Source organism: Crocodylus porosus, unplaced genomic scaffold, assembly GCF_001723895.1.
Source record: "Crocodylus porosus isolate Cpor-Errol unplaced genomic scaffold, CroPor_comp1, whole genome shotgun sequence".
NCBI classification, from domain to species: domain Eukaryota; kingdom Metazoa; phylum Chordata; order Crocodylia; family Crocodylidae; genus Crocodylus; species Crocodylus porosus.
Genome location: NW_017728931.1, coordinates 63,015,952 through 63,030,290, shown reverse-complemented (window position 1 = coordinate 63,030,290; position 14,339 = coordinate 63,015,952). Strand labels below are relative to the sequence as shown.

The window sequence follows — 14,339 nt, the reverse complement described above, 5'->3', positions numbered from 1 at the left end:
GGGTGGGGAGTAAATTGGAGCCCCTCCACCTTCACAGGGGCTCCAATACACCCAACCCCACCCTCCAGTCAGGGCTGAAAAAAAACAAAACCAAACTCCCTCTGCTCCCTTTCCCCACTCCCATTCTGAAGACAGCTTGGAGGCTGGCAGACAGCACAGACACAAACTACAGAAGACACTTTTGAAACGTCTTCATCTGAACCCTCATGCATCAGGGGTTCAGATTTTCACACGATCAGCCATTTTTGAAGCAGTCTGCAGCCATGCACTTTCTGTGGACAGATCAGACAAAAATTGTCGCTTCTGTCTGTACCCTTAGAGGATCATTTTATTGTTGATCTCTGCCCTTTCCCTATTGTTTTTACTTTTTGGTGCAGATCACAAAGCATGAGAATCTTTCGTCTCTTCCCAGATCTCACAATAACATCTGAAAGAGAAAGAAAAGTTGCAACAACAGCATAATTTTAAACAGTCTTGTGATATTGTATGTATCTACTGCAGTAAGGTTTTTATGAATAAGACAGTCACTTGAGTTTTAAGACCTACACTCATTAAAAATCATCCTCCAGTGAGGAGCATAGAAAGCTCTAGGAGACCCCTACCAGTCCTATGGTCCTTTGTGTACAACACTTGACACAGGATTAGAGACTTCCTTTAAAGTACTTGAAAAATAAACAGAGCTTTATCTGACTATTCCAGGAGAATCCTTTATAAAAACTTATAAAAAAAAACATAACACTGTATACTTAAGTCTACACTACAGCCACAATAGTAATTAATTCCAGCATAGGCATACCCCTGCTGTCTTTACTAGACTACTCTGGTTTTAGTAGCAGTCTAGCAACAGCAGGACAAGTTTTGCTCATCGTCTTGAGCTCTGAGCTACCACAGTGGGCAACTTATCCCCTTCTTCACTGAAGGAAAGAAGATCAGCACACAATGGAGTCTCTCCTGGATTGGAGAGAATGACCTGAGCCCAGGGGCCAGTATTTTTTACACCTAAATGGATAACTTTCCCGTAAACCAAACAAACTCAGAATCATCCTTTTGATACCAACCACTAGGATCTTCTTGCTAGGAAGAAAAACACTTGTCCTTACCTTACTTTCACCTAACTCTGATGTTTGATAAGATGAAATCCCACCTAGGAGCTTTCTCTGCAGCCCTCTAGGATATCTCAGAAGAAAGAAGAAAAGTTTTGTTTTATAACATAATTTTGTCACTGGGTTTCACAAAAAAAAGCAAAAACCTTCTAAAAAATGGTCTGTCTTGCTACAAACATCCCTCACTAAATGGGGAAGTCCATTCAAGGGGATGGAGCATGGAACTGGGAGCTAGGAAATCCTAACACTCTCCCTCACAACCCTTTTGCCTCTGTGAGCAGAGGATAGCAGTGAATCATGTTTAGGTACTTCTCCCAAGTGGCATGATAAATGTGTGTTTGAAAAACACTTGAAAAAAAATCAGGAGTATATTGTGTTTATTTCATTACTGGATGTGGCTACGTAGAACACAAAAAAGTCTGAAAGGAAATTCCTTCCTCCACTTCCTCCACCCACCTCCACAAAAAAGAGTTAGTAATTATTGGTTTCTCCCTAATGGTTTGTGGTGAGAAATGGCAAGTATGTGAAACTAGTTGACCCCATGAGTGGGTGGACTGTCTACAGTGAAAAATTATCTCTTTTTTTCTGATTGTTTCCAGCAACTATATAATTAACTTTAACTGTGGCCATAATTTTGGCAATGAGTTTAATCTATTCAGACTAAGAATATTGTCCAAGAGAACAAACACTACAATTTCCTGAAGAGACTGAAAACCAGCAGCCTTCTCTGAAATCATATATAACCATTTATTCTTCTGCATGTAAGGAGCATGAAGGAGCATGCCATGATGTGCTGGTAGTGTTTTCCTATGGCAGACTTTAACATAGGACTTTTCAATGCACAGTGTTTAGAACAGATGTATTTCATTTGGTGCAACTCATCCAATAAAAGTCAAGATAAACTTTGTGCCAAAATACTAACTTAAGATCAAATTTTCATTACATGGGTAACTCCATTAACGTCAACAGTATCATGTAAGAAAAATCAGCAGGATTTGGCCCATGGCATAAGTTATGTGACAAACCAACAAACATTTGAGATGCTAAACAGAATGTGTACATTGGGATCAGTAGAATATGTAAAATATATTACAACCCAGAGACCACGCAGAACAGTTAGAGCCCAATTCTTGCATATATGCTAGGCAGCCTGTGAGATCATCCACTTTGCCCATCTATTTGCTGATGTAAGTCCTCTTTCTGAACTCTTCCATGGACTCTGCCACCCCTATTTCAGTTGATCACTACATGTACATTACATCCTCCTGGAACTATTTACTATGTCTCCAGCAGAACATGCAGATCTCGGATCAGCCTTCTCAGTCATCTATGAACTACTGATGACTTCCCTATTTACTTGGAAGACTATCATCCTCATACTGAGGGACTGCCACCACTAACAATGACAAACATCTGCACAACTCTCTCACTCATATAGCTACATGTTGCCCATTGCCCTCCATTTATATCATCTTCTCTCACACAATCACCTCTGTACCTTCTTTCATACATGCCCCTCTGGAATATCTGACTTGTTTGAGCAGGCTCCTGTCCTATCCACATCTAAGCACTTTTTTAAAGACTCACTATTTCCAGTGAATCATTTGACCTATCTGTTGCTTGAAAGCCTGTCTTGCTTTCCTCTGACCACATAGTTAGTCCAATAAAAATATCACCCAAAAAATCCTTGTTGCATATAAATTATCTTTTGTTCACATACACTTTCCCATTCATCTGACCAACACCCATTTGTCTCTTGTTGTCCATGGACTCTAAGCTGCTTAGAGGAAAAAATATCCTGCTATCTTGAGCAGTAGGAAAGCAGCTAGCACACAGTGGTCGCATCTATGCGTGTCACGTTATGGAGATGTTGTTAATGTGCCATGATTTAGTACTTCCCTTTGGAAGTACTAAATTGCCATGATTTTGGAAGTACTAAATCATGGTGCAGTAACTGCTTGTACTGTGCCGTACACATGGTAGATGGTTATTTTTAGCAGCTACTTCACTGTAGCGTTGCACTATGATGGGATTGCTATGGCGATATAGCTGCTGGTCACATGTAGACAGCCATGGATACTATCTTGCCATAGTGTGTTGCTATGGCAATGTAGCATCAGGTGTAGACACACCCAGAGTGTGCTATTGTAAATAATGAATGCAGGATAAATCATAATAAAACTGCATTTTGTGAACTTTTCATGCAGTGTGACAGCCTTAATGGACTATAAGAGACTGAAAACTAAACAAAAGTGCCAGGCATCAGCTCAGATTCAGGTCACCTGTACTTCATTTGCCATGTCATTTGCTTAAACAATATTTACAAATATGAACTATTCCTTTTATGTATTTCAAATGCTATTGATTGGGGTAAGCTAAATTGTTCCTCTGCAAATAGATCGGAGCAAGGGTGTGTAAACTAGACTGCCCGAAGAGGCAGAGACACTCCCCAGAACAATTGTTCCTCCAACGTACCTCCCAGACATTGCAAGAAATAATGTATTACAGCTTTTTATGCAACATGATGGGTGGGGGGGGACTGTTCCCCTTTGATGTCCTATTAGTTATGCCACTGGCATGCAAAGGATACAGCTATGACATTGTTCCTCCTTGCCCATTTTTTCTGATGTGGCCACAGTTTAGGATGATCTAAATTTATACTTGCAAATCTGTCTGTGTGGGGCCCTGCTTCACCAAATACACCATGGGCCATTTAGACTTGACCACAATTTAGGCCTACATGAACACCAAAGATCAAACACAGTGATTCTTGCTCTGTTTGCTTCCATCATAGGGTCTAATTTTGATCCCTAACAAGGTCCTATTCAGACACATTCATAACACCTTAACCCTGGTTTATATCTATTTTATTTTCACCTGTGACATTGGAGGAGTGAATTTATTTACATCAGCCTATGAGATATGACTCAGGTCCTATGTGTTTTATAAATATTCACACTATTTCCAATGGAATAAGTTTTAAAATATAGTATAATAACGCAGGCCTGTCAGAAACTCAGGTTCAGTATGTTGTGTAAATTTCTGAATATATGATTAGAGTATAACCTCATTCATATTGTACGAAAATATTTTTTCCTGTTTGGCTTTGGATCATTCCACATACGGTAGAACATTGCCATTCTGTACCACATTAAGGTGCATTCAGAGTTATTACATAATATACTATTTTTGGCATAATGGGCTAGACCCTGAGAGGTGCTGAATCCCTGAAGAGTCTACAGGGACTAACCCTGCACTGTAAAAGTTAATAACAGTTTTGCCATTATTTTCAGTAGAACAGGATCGGAACCACTGCTGCTCAGCATCTTACAGGATTTGAACCAATTTATTTAGCATGCAATAAATTAGCTTGTCCCAAAACTAATCAAAATACATAAGGGCCAGACTTTATTCTACCTACTGGATGTAGACTGATGGGGTCCAGGGGAGATACCCTTTGGCTCGTCCTTTTTATGGCAAAGGTGGATAGCTTGGAGGTAAGTCAAGCTGTTGCTAGCTTGTACTGTTTCCATGGAGCTGCACCCCTGGGGACAGGAAGGTCACAGCCCCAGGAGCGGAAGAAGGAGTTGGCCTGGTGCCAGTACCACCTCCTTGGCAGTAGAGTTCAGGAAGCGGAAAGTTTGTTCACACAGAACAGAGCGGAAGGAGGGGCAAGGAAACTGTATTGTGGGATGCAGGAAGACTGAAATGTGATGATTAAAGGGTGCTTAAAACTAGCTTTCACATTTCAATGCATGTGGGCAATCACATGTTAAGAACTCTCTGTGTAGCCTAAAAGTAACCTGTGACGAGACCCATAGGTGCTTAACGGTGATTCTATTCCACGCTACTCAAGTCCTGAAACATCCATGAATAGATCTATTTTTATAAAGTATCATCAACTGAGCCTTAAGACTGAGTTACACAAAAGACACAAGGAGAAGAAGGAAAACGCATTCCCCTTTTGTTTCATCACTTTTACAGGGATTTGAGTAGCGTGGAATAGAATCACACTTGGGCAATTATATGCTTAACAGGTCAAGTGAATCTGGGCCTTTGTCTTTACCCACATTTGCAACTCCTATTCAGACAGTGAAAGAAAAGATGCAGATGTATTCTTGTAAGGAAAGCCGTCAGTCTGGTAAGTGGAACTAGCCTTGCCTTCACTAAGCCAAACTCTCATTGGTGTCAGTGGGATCTACATTGAGGTGGCCTTGTCTGTCTATATTTTTTCCCTTGTGGAAATCTGGAGCCAAAAGCACATAAAAGACAGCGGATTAATTTTTTTAAGTAAAGTGACAAAACATTCAAATCATAACACCCAAGGATGTAACACCTTCAATTCAAAAGTGTGGCCAAGTTGCTGGCACACTAAACTGAGAGTCTGGGTTCTGCCCCTGGCTTGATGAGTGACCTTGGGCAAGTCATTTCACAGCTATGTGCTTCAGACTGCCCATCTCTAATACAGGGATAAGAGCAAACAGAACTAAAATTACCCCATCCCTGTTTGACCTAATCTACCATCATATTATCTCAGTATTTGTCTAGAACAGGGGTGCTAATCCGAATGTGGCCCATAGAGCCATTGTATCTGACCCATGGGCCTCCTCAGGAATCAGGAAATTTGGCAGCCGGGGAGCAGTGGCAATTAATACTGACATCTTCCCCCAGTGCCAAAGTCCCACATCCCCTCCCTCAGCATAGCCAGATCAGCACCAAGCCACATCCCCTTCTCCCCACATGGCTGTATAAAGGTGAGACCATGCCCCCTTCCCTCCACACAGCTGGGATGGAACCAGGCCACACCCCCTCCCCCACATGGCTGGATCGGGACCTGGTTGCACCCCATGGACCCTTGCGTGCAGCTGGATGGGGCCCTACCACAGCTGCCCCAGGTGACAGATCAGGGCTACCAGCCAGATCCAGCCTACGAACAGATTGGACACTGCACATCTGCCCCTCCTGCCCCACAAGGAAAAAAGTTGAGCACCACTGGTGTAAAAGAATTTAAACTTGGGATAGTTACCCTTGATTATAGTTAGAGCTGAGCAAATACAACCAAAAATATTCACATTTCATTCACACCTGCATTTGTGACTGCCCGGCCAAATATTTCAGTAGCTGAGCTTTAACTGAGCAGCTGCCACTCAGTAACAAACTTCAAATGTCTACCTCCTCAAAACTAGAATATGATACATACATCACACATACGTGTAAGAGTGTTTGCACAAGGTTATGTTTCCAGGGATGCAGTTTGACACAGCAGGTAGATGAAAGTTCTCAAATCCTTTTGTTCATGCCCTACCACAGAGGCAACTGAATACGTCAAACGCAGTTCTGATCATAACCCTCACAGGTAAATGAAATGAGTAATCTTAACTCTAATCTGTCCCCAGCAAACAAATCATATGGCAGTTTGATCTTTCTAGGCAGGATCCCATAGGTAAGGCCTGTTTAGTCATAAAAGGGGGGAGAGGGGGAGGAGGGGCTGTAAAGTTTTCTAAAATTCTTAATTTTACTTATCTGCTAAACCCCATTCCTCTTCCCACGAGTCAAAGCCATAGTGGTTCTTTTAAAGTCATCCTGCTGATTATAAATTACTCTCATCCAATCACAGAATTGAAACAACTGTAAGTTACTTAAGTAACCAATCACAACTAAACAACACAGCAAAAACTATGGAAACATAGCAAAATAGGAGGCTAAATGTTGCCAGTGGAAAAAAAAAATAATTGCAAATTTAGTTAAAGTTATTGTTCATAAATGTACAGCTCAAACATGTAAATATGTTTACTTTTTATCCATCGGGTAAAAAGGCAGGCAACTTACTTTTTTTCCCCCATCTGGTACCAAATTGTCCTCAAAGCTGCCAAGATATATTGGGAGCTCAGTACAATAACAATCCCTGCATGCCTTTAAGGGCAAGTATTGCTAGTCCTCAGGATTAAGAAGAGGGAGGGAGGAGGTAAAAGTCCTGCAGCCCCCACCATAGGCAGGATGGTGCAGTGTCACAAGCCTGGGATTTGAAAGACTTGGGATTTGTTCCCAGCTCTGCCCCAGACTCCCTGGGTGACCTTGGGCAAGTCCCTAAGCCTTGCTGTGCCTCAGTCCCACATCTGTAATGTGAGGATTTGCAACACTTCCCTACCTAAATTCATTAAAGACTGCAAAGTTATCCACATCCTGATTGACAGGAGACCAAAGTATCTCAGATAGATAGCAGTGTATTTCTCAGACATGGAGAGGGGCGCATACTGCGGTGATATAAAACACCTGCTTCTGACCCAGAGTTGTGAGAGGGCTTGTGGCAGAATCATAGCTGAACCCTAAGTTTTCACACTACACTATTAAACCAGAGACTGGAGCTGAAGCATCCAGCGTACAGAGCATCCAGCAGCTGCCAGAGTTATTTGCCTGCTTAGGAGGTCACATTCTTTCCATCATAAATGCAAAATTTACTGTGTGGAATATTGGTTTTGACTGATTGCACACCACCACTCCAACAAGCTCAATATTGTTTTACTTCTAAACAGTCTCTCATTTCCTACCAATTTTTCTTTCATGTCAGCTTTCGGGGGCAGCCTAGCCATTTGGCTAAATGGGGTTTTGGATGAAGGGAGTGCCAGCTGGCCACCTCGGAGGTGCCCAAGCTGTGGTACTGTGGTGCAGAACATGATGAAAACACCACTTTGGCGAGTGACAGCTTTTGCAGTCCAGCTGGCCATATTTGAAAACCCCAAGGCATAGTTTTGAACTTTTGTTAGCTTTGAACTGGGATTTAACTGTGTTATGCTGTATACTGTGACAACAGTATGGCAACTTAATGATTTCAAGTCTGTTGCTGTGCTCCACTCAGAACTTCAGAGTAGCAGCACAGGCAAAATTCAAATCTTATTGCTGCAAAAACAAAAGCCTCCCTCCACATGTACTTTCTTCGTCTAAAGGAGAACCTTTCTAAGTCTAAAACATGTCTGCAGCTCTGGGTGTCTAGGGCAGTAGGGGGGGCAACCTTTTCAGTAGGCATGTTACAAATTAGCTCTACACCCTCCCCAAGTGCCATTCTGATCCCCTTCCCCAGTCTGATCTGCTGCTCTGATTTTTGCTTCCTGGCCCATCTGTCACTCTGCTGCCTGTACCCTCTCTGATCGGCCACGTGCCACACACTAAAGGCTACCTGTGCCACTTGTGGCACCCATATCACAGGTTGGCCACCCTTGGTCTATGATTTATGATATGCTCCTGAATAGTTCTGATTTTATCCAGAAGAGGGCAGTCATAAACATCTGCAATAAGAAGTACATTACTGTGACATAAGTTATTGACTAGATTCATTTCAGAGATAATGGACCACTTTGACAAAAAAATGTAAGATCCATCTCTTGGCAATAGCTTTCCAAAAGTAATGAGCCTAAACAAGGTCAAAAAAATCATTTTGGCTGAAAATAACTTACATAATAAAATGAATGAGCACTCTTATTGAGTACAATTAGATGGAAAATTACATTTTTTCAGATGTAATTTTATGGATAGTAGAATACTGTAACAGTGGTCCCATTAGAGATGGATTACTGTTTTTCTTTTTCCAAGATAAACAGGAAGTAAAACATTCCAAGATCCACCAAAGCCCTGCGGATCATTAAGTTAGCTTGGCTGAGGCATATGTGTTTCTGTAATGACACATGGGACTGATGCAGCTAGCAGCATATCCAGCCACCTTTGATTCCTCAGCTGAGATGACCCTGTAACTATTTATAGGTGGATCAACTGGGGCAACCTTTGGCACCAATCTGAAGCAAGACTCCATTTCATATCTCTAGAGCTGTACTGAGACATATTAACTACAGTAAGACATGCCCTTTATAGGGGTATTCTTTGTCAGATTTCAAGAGTAGATCAACCAGCCATTCATCCTAAGAGAATGCCAAAATTTTAGCATTCAAAGAGCAGAGACTATGTCTAATTATACATGCCGAAAAGCTCCCAGTACATTCTAGACACAACTAATAAATAATCACAATAATAAATATGTCCAGTATGAAAATAACAGCATGCCTGGACATTTAAATTTATTAGGTGGCATTTTCCACTGTGTAACTATTTGGAGTCTCAGAGGACAAAGACAATCAAAGCTTTACTCTTGCAATAATGATATGGCAATGCAAGAAACTCATATCACTAGCATGGTGCTGCAAGTACATTTCATCTCTACTTGATATACAGGCAAGGATTGTTCAGTAAAGGAAAGGGAATGACAGGTTACACTGGGAAAATGAAATTAAGAATTTAATCATTTTAATGGTCATTAGTAGGAACCTTTAGGTCACCTGCATATGATAATAGTATTGACTAGCAATGTATTATTAAAGACAATACAATAACTTATGAGCCTGAAGTCTTTATATTATATATTATTTTTCATCAAATGAAATGCTGCAGCAACTTTTTTCTGAAAACCGGAACATCTGACAAATATTCCATGCCTGAAATAAGAGAATAGCTGTTAGATCACTAATAAGTAGATATTTAAAGCAAAGTTGCATGCAGTTTTTCTCCTGCCCCACCTTTTGCAAAGCAGTGAGGAAGGGCTGTTATTGCTCTATATTGGTATTCATTTTAAATTTCTAAGATTTAGGGGACAGTTGAGTATATTTAGTGACCATAAGAATAGCTGTCCCCAAAATCAAGACCACCAAAGAACTACTGACAGCCACAGGGATTGAGAAGCAGGGAGCCACAGCTGAGTGACTGCCATTATGGAGGAGGGGGAGATAATTGAGCGGATGCATTCTGAGGCAGACAAACACCCTCCTTCCTCTTCAATTTTCCAATTTTTTTTGGTATCAAAAGAAGGAAGTTCTTTGCTTTGTGTCTATACTGCTGCTCAGTCCTGATCCCAAGCCAAACCTGCCCTGCCCCCAATTTAAACTTGCTGACAAAAACACTTAGCTCATGCTTTGTGCATACTGTTGCCACAAGGTAATAAAGATGGAGCTTATATGGTTCAGGCTAGCTGAAGGCGACCTTGAGGTTTGACACTAAATAGAATAGACATATCATACGGTACAACAGAAACCTGAATTCCCTTCCTTTCTGACGACGGCCAAATAATTCTACCAACTAATTCTACACTGCGTAGGAAGGAAAACGCAGGCGGAGAAGGGAAAAATTGATATAGATATAGATCTATCACCTGACCTGCCTACCCCCCTCCTCTCCAGTTTGAGCCAGAAATTAGAATCAGCTGGGACACACTGGAGCTCTTTCATACCTTCCTCCAACTCTGTAGAATTGGAGCTTTTATTTAAAAATAAAAAGTGTCTAACCATTAGGTGAACTTCCAAAAATACCTCAGTCCATTTTCAAAAGTGACTTCATCCCTTATGCTCATTAAGTGTTGCTGAAGGTCAGTGGGATGGCAATTCTTCAATGGCTATGCGTTCACTAGAAGGCTTTGCTGGCAACACTGAACTGATATAGTCATCTAGGCAAAGCATTTCTAGTGGGAAATTTATAGTGGAAAAACACCACTTTTTAAGATGTAATTTATTCCTGCTACTCCCAACACTATAAACGACACTGACAACAGTACAGTCTGACTAAAGTGACCATATTTAAGATTCGGTCACCCCAGTCAGGGGGGTATCGGTTTTAATTCCTATGCCATTTATTTTTTAGGTTCATGTCCTTTAAAAGTAAATTGGTAGAAACTGGTTTTAATATCTGAACTGCAAATGGTTTTGAGAAGTCCATTTTTACCAGTCCTGTACCATTTCTAATCTGTTAATAACCATCACAAGGAGCAGTCTTACTCAGGAAGATAATCCCTAGGCAACATGTAAAAGGCAAAAACCACTGTGTAACATTGTGAGAGGGATGATGTTTGTTCCATGACAGCTCAAACTGTCATACTAGCTCTTAGATAAAAGCAAAATAAAGGTTTCCATCCCCAGCTCTCAGCTGGATACTAGATACTACTACAAGGCAGACTCACTCTTTATTTGGGATTACAGCTGTCAGCCTGATAAATCTGTCAGTTGTTCACTCTAATTTGATTAGTTTATTTCTCTGGTTTAGATGTTCTTTTTTGCTCTGGATATTTTCTGGCACATTATTTTGTCATTTTTTCCAGGATATCCTCTTTGCCAGCAGGTTTTCAAACCGAGTAATGAATACGCTTTGATTTTTCAAAAGCAACAATTTTTCATTGATGCTTTTTAAAGATGCATTTTCTATCTATACGGTGGCAAGGTATAAAAAAAAATCTTCAAACCATGCTGGTGTTGAATTCTAGCTGCAAAAGAAAGCTTCTTGAACTGATTTTTAAATGTTGTTTTAAGCTGGAAAGCATGACTATAATGCTTTTCTTGGCATTTTTTTGTTGCTTCTGAAATACACAGACTGCTATTTTCAGTTTAAGTGTATTTTCCTCATACTTCATTTTAAGAGGGTGCATCCTCTGGGAGGCCCTTTCTACAGATTTGCTTGGTAAACCCTTGCTCAGCTGAGGTATCATTTAACAGTGGAAGCACTGTGCTGCCATGGTTATAGTGTACGTTTTCACAAAGTGTTTAGGTAATTGAGGCCTGCAGGTGTTCACAGACCTACACAAGTGCTGCAGACTTTGGAGCCAAATGTAAAATTTAGGGCCAACTACATAAAAACATTAAAATTGAACTAGCTGTTGAGTTCTTTTGAGTCAGGAGAATATCAGTTTTAAAGTTGTTAAAATAGTATGAAAACCATGTTTGAAACAGTCACTGAATTGGAAGCCAAGTTTCACCTGGCTTTTTCATATGTATTTCTTCATTACTGGTTCCTCAAAAAATATTCATCCAAACAAAAAGTTTGTTCCTATGAAATTTTGTACAACAGCAAGTCCAAACCTGTAACCAAAGATTAGATGGTGACAGTAAATAGAAACAGTTCATAAATCTCAGATGATCCAACAAAAGGGTGAAAACAGTTCCATGTGATTTACGTGAACCAATAATAATCTGAAATTGAAAATCCTTCCTATCAAAAACTCAGTTATATAATTGCTAGCTCATCTGATTGTTATTGCAAATCTAAATTCTTGTATTTTTGAAAGTCCTGGTTCCTGGTGTCACGTTATTTTGTAAGAACCTCAACTTTCATTTAAAAAGTAAGTTTCTTAGCCATTATGGCTGCAGAGAGAAAATTAAAAATATGACTCATGTGCATACAAGTTTCCAAAACCAAATAAGAACTCAAATTGTCATTTTTTCCTAATTTCTTCTGCTTAACCCAACTTCTTGATTTTAGAGGGTGTGACTCCTGATTTCTGAATGCTTGTAATTAACACCACCATGAATGATTCATCATATACATTTAGTCAGCAATCTATACAATCCCATTGGATAAACATATAGTAAAAATAAATTCAAACATTGAAGAAACTGAAATTTGTTTCTAAACACCTTTAAATAGGCAAAGAGGGCTATGATCAAATCATTTGTGCACAAAACAGCTTGTCCCAGATTTTTCTCCATATGCATTCCCCAATACAGTTGGATGGGAAGAAATTTTCAGCCCTTCAACATTTTTCAGAATTTCTAATATGTTTCATTCTAATTTGGGACAAAACCAAGACACTTGATGGTTTTTCATGATAAAACATCAAATGGAGACCCACACTTTCAGTAAAGCCAATAACCTGGCAATGAGAATAATCCAAAATGGAGCTAACTTCTGAGTGGATGACAAAATGTGCTTTATAAGATCTAGGTGTCACCACTATATTTTAACCAACACCAAAAGTAGCTAAAAAAACCCCGCCTGCTCTGTTAAGCAAGTCATTTAAATTACTTAACATTTGGAATTCAGAGCTAACTATGCTTATATTATTACTATTACTCTCTTTGTATGAACATATGCACTTCAGGATCATCCTGCTGTACAGGGAGACTTACCTAGTTGGCCGCCATTTCTTATGAACCCCATAATAATGAACTGCAGCTGGTAGACCTATAGCTAAAGGTGTTGCCTTAAAAATGTAAATGTTCTTTGCATTGCACTGGGATCAATTTATTCTTCATGAAATAATTAAATCAATTTTGAGATCACTTCAACTACTCTTGCACTCTCACAAACCTACAAGTGGGAAGAGATAGCAATCAGGAAAACTGAGCCAACTAGTTGGTTAAGTCAGTGGTTTCAGACAATGCATGGTAGGGCTGTGCGAAGCTTCAGTCCCCAATTCATTTTGGCAGAGATTTGGCCCAATTCAGTGGCCAAACCTCCATCGAATCACAGGACCCTTTAATCTCTCCAAATCAATCCAGAATCCTTCAAATCGATTTAGAGAGATTCGGCGATTCGGATATAGATACAGCTTTAAATGATTTTTCTACATACCTCTAGGTAGCAAGTTTGAACGCTCGGGTCCTTCAGCAGGTTAATGATAGGTGGAAATGGAACACAGGTCTTTTCAGCCCCGGTGGACCTTGTTGCTTTACCCGCTGTCTTGTGTTGTGTCCATATTGTAGCCACTTCCAGAGATGCGTTTCCAGGATATCCAAGGTATGTTTCTAGAAGCAGGGAAGTAGGGAGTCCCCACTTGCAGAGACATGCCCCCAGCAATCTCTGGGGTGTATCCCTGGAAGTGGAGGAGCCCTGACCTTCCCTGCTTCCAGAAATGCATTGCCCCCTGTTGCCCTGATGCAGCATCCCACAGAAGCGCAAGGGGCTCACCAGCATGCTGGGCAGCAGACTCAGAAGTGGACCAGAAGCACTTCCAGTCCACTTCCGGGCTTGCTGCCAAGCATGCTGGAGAACCCCCCATGCTGCTGTGGGACGCTTCATCTGCCCCAGCACCGCAGCAATCACAAGCCACGCTGCTACCTCAAAGTATGTAGAAATAAAACTTCAATCTGTGCCTGAATTGCTGATTCACTGAATCAGCATCAAATCATCAGATTCAGATTCAGCCGAATTGAATCAGGGACAGTGATCCAAATCAACGGATTGAATCCCTGTCCCTGATTCAGGCTGAATCAGAATCAAATAAGGCCCACTTCGCACAGCCCTAACACATGATGCATGTTCACTGAGGACAAGGTTAGTAGTGTGAGACTGAGCTGAGTGGTTTGGGCATTACAGATACCTCACTGACAGCATTTTTGTGTGCAAGCATGATTTATTTTAGAAGTCTTATGTCTGCTAAATATTGAAACTGCTAAGGGTAGTATAATATGATTTTGGGGATAGTGTAGGAAG

General features: G+C 40.6%; 1 long non-coding RNA gene across 1 annotated transcript in view; it reads right to left on the bottom strand.

The window, feature by feature from the left end:
* Window positions 1-277: 277 nt before the first annotated feature.
* The window catches only part of LOC109316865, a 44,129-nt gene continuing 30,067 nt past the window's right edge, over window positions 278-14,339 (bottom strand). Inside the window, exons 2-3 of the long non-coding RNA XR_002102933.1 lie at window positions 1,101-1,176; window positions 278-427 (exon numbers count right to left, since the gene is read on the bottom strand). This is a non-coding gene — a long non-coding RNA (uncharacterized LOC109316865). The remainder of the gene's footprint in view (window positions 428-1,100; window positions 1,177-14,339) is intronic.